A 10,669-nucleotide genomic window follows, 5' to 3' on the forward strand; every position below is an offset into this window, starting at 1 on the left:
TGTGGGGGGATCATTTGGATTTTATGGTGTTTTAGCACTGTCTTTGTAAATAGAGATGATGAAAATATTTAAATTTGGTCTGCAATGAAAGCTGTTTTTGGTTGGTTGTGATTTGTCCTTCTTACTGACTTGTATAGGGAGAAAAGTTATGGCAGGAAAAAAATTACATCAGCACTTGTTCTTTGTAGACTTTGATTTATTTTATTGTGCCATGTGTCTGTTGCTAGCTATGTTTGCTAATTTTCAGTAAAGGAAGGTGACCCGTAACCATAATATTTTGGGGGCAATGATTTTGGAGACCAGGAGGCCATGTACAAAATTGTATAAACGTATAAAAATTGTCTGTAGTAAGACAATACCTTTGGTTCAGCAAAGGCTCAATAAGAGACAGGACAGAATATGTTGTCACTCCAAAGAAACTAAATCTGGGGTCAAATGTTGTGCCTTTGCCTGTGTATATATGACAGAGTTCCAGATATATCCAGATTCAGATTCCCACTGCATAAAAGATTTGATCCCAACCTGTGCTCTCTTGGATGCCATGTACTGCACCCAGCTCAGTCTCCCTTTATATGCCATCAGACTTTCATCCACACTAATGTCCCTTTCTGGCACAGAGCAGGTTTTGAACTTGTTTATAATCATTTGATAAACCAAATTGGAAAATCTTTTGAGCTTGGGGGCAGGATGGGTGGTCTCATCAAAATCATTATTGTTGGTATAATGTAAAAATTTCATGATCAGGCCAAATCAATACTCAGGCAAACCGTGACAAAAAAGGGGTGACAGGATGTTTGTTGGTGGACCAGTACCACTTCTGCATGGGTTTCGCCACCACCACCTGGAAAATAACAAGGCCCAGAAAAAGCCAAATATCCTTTTGGGTGACAGGTTCCCACTTCGTGGTTCTGGACAATCTTGCACGTGGAGCACCCAGCTGTTGCGCTGCATATCTGTTTGTTTCTTCAACTATTTTCTGAATGACTTCACCATTCAGAATTAGCTCCAGGTAGGCCAGGGGGTTGTGCTTACAGTGCACCTTCAGGCCAGGGGCCCCAGTGATTGGAAACCTAGGGGGCACAGTCTGGGCCTGAGGAGTGTCAATCGCACACCAGGTGTGCACATCACTAACCTGTCACTCGCGGTCTCAGTCTCAGAGTCCGATGAGAGGTCTCCAGGCGCTCCATCACTATCAGTAGACTCCACAAGTGATTCCAGATTGCTCTCCCTGTCCGAGAACTGTTCCAACACATCTTGGGTGGATAGACACCTTCTGGAGTTTGAAGCCATAGCAGGGGTCAGGCAGGCGGTGATGTCCGGGTCCAGGCAGAGGTCAGGGCAGGCGGCAGGCAGAGATTGGTCAAAATTTAGCAAAGATCAGCTAGGTAATAGCAGGTGGTGATGTCCGGGTCCAGGCAGAGGTCAGGGCAGGCAACAGGCAGAGATGTCAGAGTCCAGGCAGAGGTCAATGTGAAGTGTAGGAAGCATTGCAATTGCAATCTTGTCTTTAATCACAAGTAAGCGGCCTCAACTGAAAACTCCTATCTTTGGATATATTTTTGTCTATGATTTAATATGTTACTAGCATTAGGAAGTGTGTGACCACTAGGGGTTTCTTTCAGGCTCAAAGAAAAAGGGGGTGCACATTGGGGGTGGGTACTTTTTTTAGGGAACCAGACATGGCCCTAGGGAAAGGGTCGTGAACACTCCAAGAACTAACATTTTATTGCACTTTTAACACAAGGTGCCCTCTAGGTAGTAATGAACAGTCACTTTATTATTGTAAAACATACAATAATAAAAAGATAGTAAAACAAAAAAATATCATTAAAAATAACACATGTATCTTTTGATCATCTTCCTAACCAGCTAATCATAAGCAATTTGTTTTACTTTGAAGTAAACAGAAAAAATGATGAAATCCCCAAATTTCCTTCTTGGAAACTATTTTTATTTTATTTTTATTTGTTTATATATTTTTTTAATTATTAGTAATTTTTTTATTTTTGTAATTTGTAAAAAAAATTTTTTTAATGACAATTTTTGCTTCTGTATTTGTTTTTATGCATTAGGATGATGTGCTCGGGAGGTAGAGGAGCAGCCGCAGGTGCGTCCGGAGGAGCAGCAAGAGGTGGAAGGTAGGATATTGGTATATATTTAATAAGAAAAAATGTATAATTTTATAAATATGAAACATACATTATTTTTCCATATAGTTCAAATATGTTTTTGATTTTATTTTTATGCAGAGTGCATTCTGGGGTCCCCTGACCAGGCTGGGCATCCAGAGGAGCCGGTAGAGGTTGAAGGTAGGATATTGGTATATGGTTTCTAAGAAAAAATGTATAATTTTATAAATATGAAAAATACATTATTTTTAGATATAGTTCAAATATGTTTTTGATTTTTTTTATGCAGAGTTGATTCTGGTTTCCCCTGCAAAGGAGGTAGTGGAATCTGTGGGGGAAATTGAGCCAGGTATGTACCAAAATTTTAGAGAGGTAGGTTGCATATAATTGTGTGTAATTTACCTTTTTATTTTTGTTTGCTCTTAAAGTTTCAGAGGGAGAACGAGAAGGCCCAGAGCCAGGCACGTCAGGGCAGATGACGAGAAGTGTTGGTAAGCGTTCATATATTGTTTATGCAAAAATGTCTCATATCCATGTGTCGGCTTCACAATATAGGTGTACTTAATATTCTTCTTTTTATTTCTACACAGATGTTGTTTCACAAAAAAAAGAATTAATAGGCAAACTCGAAGGCAATGGACCAGAAATGGAAGGAAGTGGCAAAGATAGTGCGTAAGGTGAGAAGAGACCTGCATGCACTAAAATAAATTGTAAAAAAAAATTTTAAAAATTTGTATATATTTATATTTTTTTAAATTTTATTGTCATACATTTTTTTAGTAAAAATATGTATTACAAAAAAAATTGTGTGTGTGTCACTTATTTATACTTGACTGGCAGGTAAGTTTTAAATTTGAACTAAACATGAAGTACTGCACTGGAACAGGATGAAGAACTCCGCTGGAACAAACAGGATGAAGTACTGCGCTGGAACAGGATGAAGAACTCCGCTGGAACAAACAGGATGAAGTACTGCGATCCTAATGAAAGCGAAGGGGAGAGCGCGCAGCAGGGTGCCGCTCCGTCGCTCTCCCCCTCCCCTCTCCATAGAGCATGAACGGTGCTGTACATGCATCGTGCACTCCCTTGTCGTTGGAAAGGATCGTGAAAGATCCTTTCCAACGACAAAAATTGCAGGTGTGTACGCAGCTTTACACACTAGCAACCCAAGGATTACCTGTTAATTTTTAAAACTGTGATTGTGTATTTACTTTGTGTTTATTTTGTATTATTTTGTATTGGATTGGATACAGTTTGTATTGAAAATTGACGGGCGCACGCACCAACTCCATCAGGAATCGCTTGGGGAACACGTACGGGAATGCAGAGGGAAAGAGAAGACTGGGATCCGACCGAGAAGACGGGCATCTGACGCTGGAGATGAGCATCGACGCTTGAGAACTCTGCCGGAGGACAGGATCCGATGACAGCACACTGGAGGATTCAGCACGCTTGATTCTATTTTTAGCTACCCCAAGCCTAGTTCGAGGTAAACGCTTTCAGCAAGTTTTTTTACCAGGCTCGGGGTAACTGCCCAGGAGGTTAAGAAAATGGCTATACTGGGCACTGGGCATGGGGGGGGGGTTAAAGAGTAGGGAGCATTGCAATTGCAATCTTGTCTTTAAACACAAGTAAGTGGCCTCAGCAGAAATTTCCTATCTCAATATATATTTCTGTCTATGATTTATTATGTCTTACTAGCATTTGGAAGTGTGTGACCACTAGGGGTTTCTTTCATGCCCGAAGAAAAAGCTTTTTTTAGGGAGCCAGACATGGCCCTAAGGAAAGGGACTTGAACACTCCAAGAACTAAAATTTTATTGCACTTTTAACACAAGGTGCCCTCAAGGTAGTAATGAACAGTCACTTATATCTGTAAAACATACAATAATAAAAACAAAAAACATCATTAAAAATAATACATGTATCCTTTGATCATCTTTCTAACCAGCTAATCATAAGAAATTTGTTTTACTTTGAAGTAAACAGAAAAAAATAATGAAATCCCCTAATTTCCTTCTCATCAGTGAGGCAGGCATTTAGGATTGCACAATATCTTAGCAGGGAGTAGAATTACTGGTTCAGCAATAAATTACACAATGGCAGGTGTTGCTAAAACACAGCTTTTCCCATATGCCTGCATGTAATCTGAAGAAATGTCAGAAATATTTTGGTTGGCCTTTTTGTCTCTACAGTTTACCAGTTTACGTAAGTTCTTATGTGGCTATTGATGCGTGGATGTCCAGGCCATATTTATCAGCAACAGTATCAGTTTACTAATCAATAATCCTAAGAAAAGAATTTGTACACCAACATTTTTTTATACATGTTAAAAAAGGGGTCTGTGTTACTTTTGTAGCTTTAAATAATAATAACACAGGTCGACATATCATTTTAATCAGATATAATTTTGTGTGGGCTTTGTAGTATTTATGTGGATTTCAAATCTGTGTTTAGTTTTTCTCTAGCAAGTCTAGTTTTTGTGATGCAGCTTATTATATATTGTGTGAAATTCGTTATAAATAGCCTTAACATATTACAACATTTAACAATAGTTTTTTTTTTTAAGGTTAGAGACCGCACTAACTGCGATTGACTTCATTTGTCATCATGCCTAGAAATTGCCTGATCCAGACAGTTTCTGTTACGTGTGTGGTTCATTGACGACGAAAGCACAAAGTCGCCAAATTACCACAGAACTAAAAAGATATACAAATTTTATTTCGGCTGTCCACTTGGTGACCAGGATAAATCTTGGGTCCCATATGTCATCGGTACCAGTTGGTCCAACAGACTACGTGACTGGCTAAATCAGCGTAAAGCAGCAATGCCATTTGCATTGCCATGTTCCATCTGAATGGTGTATCTTCATTGATTCCTTTAAAAGAAGCTTAAAAGCAGTCTTACTTCATAATGATAATTCCATACCAGGTTTACCTAAAGAAGACCTATGACCACATAAATTTACTACTTTAAGCAACCCAGTATAAAACACACCAGTGGAACATCTGTGAGGATCTAAAGGTCATTGGCTTGCTGATGGGAATGCAAGGAGGATTCACAAAATATTGCTGTTTCCTCTGCCTGCGGGACAGCTGATCTACGGGAGACAATTATGTCAAGCATGATTGGCTACCAAGAGATACCTATAACCCGGGAACAAGCAGTGTTAAGTTTCTGCCTCTGGTTGATTCGCATAAAATATTTCTGCCACCTCTCCATATCAAGCTAGGTTTGATGAAAAACCTTGTAAAGACCATGACCCTGATTTATCAATGAAATGTGTGTACACTTGACACGCGTATGTACTCGCCAATATACAAGGCGTTTTTCAACGTAGTTGTCCAGCTTGAGAGTTGCATACTCAATCTAACACACCTGATGGTGATGGAAGGAGGTCCAGGTTGCCAAGCACAACATCAAACCGCAATGACTGCCAAGCTCACAAGCAGGGTCAAGCACTCTTACGTACCAGATAGAATGCTTTATTAATGTGTTTACATGATTCTAAAAAATTATTAGTAATTTTGTTTAAAAAATGCCAGGGACAATTTAACTTAGTGCCAAACATATGTTGTTGCTTTGTGCCAACAAACTCATTTTTTTTTGCTCCTCAAACCAATGACCAGAATGTCAAAAGGTGTTATTGCCGGGCCCACCAGGTCATCCATGACCTGTACATCTTTCTGGAAGGTAAAACTGCAGCAAAAACCAAGAGAAGCTAGGCTGCGCCAAGAATGACGAGGCTCCTGGACACTCTATATATTTTAGGAAGGAGGTCCTTTCAAACCACATTGCCCTTAATTAAAATAAAAATGGATTATATTATTAGGAAGTGTTAAGCAGCATGGTTAATCATGCTTAGTGGTAACTACATGCTGTTGGATTGTATTTTTCATGGCTGCATAAGCAATGCTTGCCCAAATCTAAACTAAATTGCACTCTGCCTTAGTTTGGCAATGTGTTTTTGTAAAGTGTCACATGAAGGTCCAGCTCCTACACAAATATGTCTGTTATTTCATTTCCCAAACGATTAAAGTATGCTTGCTATGACTTCAACTCCTAGGTTGGTTTGTAACCCAAACATGATGTGCTGAAATATGTAATCCATGCATTGTAAACATATGAAAATACTCAGACGCAAAGACATTAGCAATAAGTTCATCCCTGACTCGACGGCCCTCTGCTGTGCTTTGTTGATGCACCTCTGTCTCGAGTTCCTCTGGAATGTCCCAGGTATCACCATGGTGCAGGCACAAGTTATGCAGCATGCCTTGATGACTCGGGCAGCTTTCCATGGTGCGTACAGGAGCTCACCACCGGGCCATGCCAGGCACAGAAACCAAGCTTTTAGCAGCCCGATGTTGTGCTCCACAACCACCTGGCTTTTATGCAGAGCCTTGTTGTAATTATGCTCTGCTTCAGACCGAGGGTGACGCACAGCTGTCATAAGCCATGGAAGCTGCCCGTATCCTTTGTCAGCTGTAAAAAGACAAACATTATACGTGTTAGTTTTTGGTATAGTAAGTGTTCTGTGAATGCAGTGTAACACTAGAGTTTTTTTTACAAAGGTTGTTAAGGGTTATGCTCTTCGGTCACTTTATTGCTTTTTGGTTGTTAGGAGACTGTTACTACTGACTACCACACTGAAGTACTGTGAGCCGTGAAAATAGTAATTATACTAGGGCTTCTGGGAATATTTGAAAGTTAGTTCTTCCCCCATGATTCCAATATTGTACAATATTTATAAACTATTTGCTAAATTAGATGTTAGAACAAAATATGACATATATACTATGTAGGTCATAGCCTGGCATTCTGACAATGCAAAGTGACATAACAACATAATAGTTGTCTTTAGGATTTTACTACTGTTAGTTGTATTACAGTAACAACATTATACATTACTGATTAACCAGCCCTCAGGCATTTCTCCAGAGATGAATTTCTGGTAGAGGGCTGTCTGATGCAGAATATGGGCATCATGGCATGGTCCTGGGAAACCTGTGCGTGCACTCATGATTCTCCTGTTGGCATCACAGACTATTTGTACATTCAGTGAATGATATCGCATCGGGTTGCGAAAGGCGATTTCCTGCAGTTTAGGGGCCTGAATTGCCACATGGGTGCCATTGATGGCCCCTAAAACATTAGGAAATCCCGCTCGCCTGAAGAAATGCACCTTTACCTTCCTCCACTCCTGAGCTGTTTAAGGGAAGTGAATATATAGTGAGACAAGGTCCACAATGTGATTTATGACCTCCGTAAAAACCCTGTAAACTGTAGCCTGGCTTGGTCCACAAATTAAGGCTGAGGAGGTTTGAAAGGAACCCCTTCCTAAAATGGCCAAGAGTGGCCAAGAGCCTGGTCATTCCTGGCACTGCCTGGCTTCTCTTGGTTTTTGGAGCAATTTTATCTTCCAGCAAGCTGTACAGATCATAGATGACCTGGCGGGACAGGCGGAAACGCCTTTTGACATCCTGGTCACGTAAATTATCAAGGCGGCTACACTCCAAGAAAACGCGTGGCTCCCGGACCCGTCGCAAAGTTGATGCTTGTTGTTGTTGTTGCTGCTCCTCTTCTGCAGAAACAAGCAGAGTTGTTTGATGCCACAACAGCAGTGGTGAAGAGCAACTCTCCTTCCATATCCTGGTCTATGACAAAAACAAGCAAAATCTTCACCCCGGCGCATATTTAAGTGCGCATGAGTGTGCGCATAAACGTTCACACGTTTTGTATCCCTTTAAATTTGCACAGAGCTTCTTAGCCATTCTGCATGCAAACCAAAACTTTACAAAAGACAAAAAAGAACACACAAACCAAAAGGCTGCTACAAGAAAAATGAAAAGTAAGACTACACCATTTACTTTATTCCTCCCCAAAATGTTTTTGGCCAGCTAGGTTGCTCTGTGAAGCAGGGAAAGTAACATCTAGGCCCCTGGACCCTCAACCTGGCACATCAGCCAGTTTGAGCCAGACCAGGGATTCTGCTTCCAAGGCAACCAGCTTCACTCCTGAGCAAAAAGCAGCCCTCATGGAGTCCTATGTACAACATTTTCCTAGACTCCGTGGGGGCTTGCACTCCCAGACCTCTCATGCTGTAAGGCAGGGACCCTGGGAGGAAATTGCCAGGAGTGTAAATGCGGTGGGCAGGAACAATGGACCATTACCCAGTGTCAAAAACGTGTGAGTGACATCTTCAGACACGTCAAAAGGATCTTGTGCAGCGTCTCAGGGAGTACGAAAGATACGATAGAAAAATTCATTGGGCCAGAGACGGTGGTAGGGGTGGACTACCAGGATGACTCCGATGCTTGGCAACCATGTAAGTTCAATCTTTTTACATTACATAATTACCAAAGTGAATTGATTTTTGCATTTTTGTGGAATTGCAACAGTTTGGTTATTAGCTTTGAGAACAAAATAGGATTGTGTTTTTACTTTATGTTTGGGGTGAAATGTGAGATCATCTTTTTTAAAACCTGACCTCTTTAGTGTATTTTTACCTTCTTTTGACTTGTATCAACAGTGTGTGTATTTCATTTTTTTTACAATAGTACGCCCTGAGACACAGCAGTCCCCTCCTGCCATCTCTGCTCCGGGTGATGTGGATGATGAGGATGTCACTTCGCATCGAGATGACACTGGGCTTCCTCCTGGTAAGATAAACCTTCATGGTATATCTTGTTTGAAATTGTCCACGTTTCTAATCATGATTATAACCACATTCATGTGTAATATGAGTGTTTACTTTCAAACATTTTTTGCTCTGAGAGTGGTATGTTTTAAGGTTAGATTTGTGGTGAACCGATCAATCCAAATGAACTTGGGCTAGAGTCAAGCTCACTGTATTTCATTTGTTTTTGTGCTTTATTTAACAGATCACCATCTACAGGAGGAGGTCGTTGATCCACTGCAGAGAGGCCTGGAGGAGAATACAGGTAATTTGGTGTGTGTTTAGCCTTCCAGTGTGTGTGTGTGTGTGTGTTCAGCCTTCCAAAATCTAAGTAATAACCTTCAATCTTTCTATATTATATCTACATATAAAAGGTTTGTTGAGTTTTCTTGGGAGATGTTTCCAGTTCAGCCTTCCTTTGGCAATCTGTGAGCTTAATATGTCAAAAATAATTTTGCCTGTGCAAAATATTGGGGACTTATGTGAAGACTTGTCACCACACCCCCTACACATCCCAAAATAAACACTATTGGACCAGTTCTTGCCTACCTCCACAGTGGATGCAGCCTGTGAAAACTCTTCAGAACCAGAAATCAGCAGACATGGATGTTCTACAAAGGCACATGATATATCACATCAAAATGAATGAGGCTTAGAAGCTGGCTGCCCACACTGGGTTGACCCACCTGCATCCACTCGTTGCTATAAAGGGAAAATAAAAATTTACTACAATCCTACTATTTTGATAGAGTAGTGGAGTCAAGGATGTCTGCCCCAAATTCAAATAATTTGGAACAGGTCCTTACGCTCCTACATGAAAACCTCAATCAAAATCGCCAGGACGGACTGAGTATTTATCAACATCTGGTGGCCATGCATCGTCTTATAAGATCAGTTCAACAACAATCGGCCACTTTGGGTGCCTACATGTTCAGAGTTGACTATCTCTGTAACATGTTAAGTGAATCCCTGGGCCAACAATTTCAGCTAAATCAGGTGATTATTCACAGGCTGGGTTGGCAAATCCCAATAGGTCCTGCTAGCCACCCATCCTCTGCAGAGCAGCCAGCGCCATCATTCTCCATGGCTCCATCCTTCTTCCTGGCTCCACCCTGTTTCCCAGCTGTTGCCTGGCCACTTCCACCTCCTGGCCACCCACTCCATGCCCCTGCCAGCCCACCCCGTGCCCCTGCCCGGCCAGCCTGTGCCCCTGCTCGACTAATTTGTGCCCATGCTAGCCCATCCTGTGCCCCTGCCCGCCCAATTTGTGCCCCCGCCAGCCCACCCGGTGCCCCTGCCCAGCCAAGATGTGGAGGTGGGTCGGGCCCGTGGGCGTGCTGTGGGGGGGTCCCGTGGCCGGGGTGTTGGGGTGGCCCATGGCAGAGGCCAGGATGTGAAGGTGGCCCGCGGCCGGGCTGTTGGGGTTGGCCGTGCCCGTGGCCAGGCTGTTCAAGTGGCCCGTGGCCGTGCCCGGTCTGGGCGAAGGATGTAGATGGATGCCGGGTGCCAGGTGAGAACATTCTTCACCTTCTTCCTTTCATTCATCACTCAATTGTTTCAGGACTCTATGAGATCGACAGTGTGAGTTTGAGTTGGGATCCTGTGTGAAGATGCTTGTTAGTATAAGATAGCTTAATCTCTATTTTGTGTTTTCCCAATGTCCACAGGTTAGTGAACCTCTCACTTTGACACTTTGCCTATTCAAGTTTCTTTTGATGTGGCCCAAGTATGCTCCAAATGCAGTTTTGCTATCTAATCCCCGAAGAATGTTCCAGTTTGTAAATTTGTCAAATGATTCCAATCAAGTATGAAGTCTCAGCTCAATACTCTACAAGTATTACTTGGAAGCTCCTCAGGATAGTATA

The 10,669-nt window shown here is 41.8% G+C and overlaps 1 long non-coding RNA gene across 1 annotated transcript in view; it reads left to right on the top strand.

Annotated features, from left to right (window-relative positions):
* Positions 1-8,447: 8,447 nt before the first annotated feature.
* Positions 8,448-10,669, top strand: part of LOC140339684 (uncharacterized) — a 4,937-nt gene continuing 2,715 nt past the window's right edge. Inside the window, exons 1-2 of the long non-coding RNA XR_011922516.1 lie at positions 8,448-8,787; positions 9,010-9,069. This is a non-coding gene — a long non-coding RNA (uncharacterized lncRNA). The remainder of the gene's footprint in view (positions 8,788-9,009; positions 9,070-10,669) is intronic.

This window comes from Pyxicephalus adspersus, chromosome 10, assembly GCF_032062135.1.
Source record: "Pyxicephalus adspersus chromosome 10, UCB_Pads_2.0, whole genome shotgun sequence".
Taxonomy (NCBI): domain Eukaryota; kingdom Metazoa; phylum Chordata; class Amphibia; order Anura; family Pyxicephalidae; genus Pyxicephalus; species Pyxicephalus adspersus.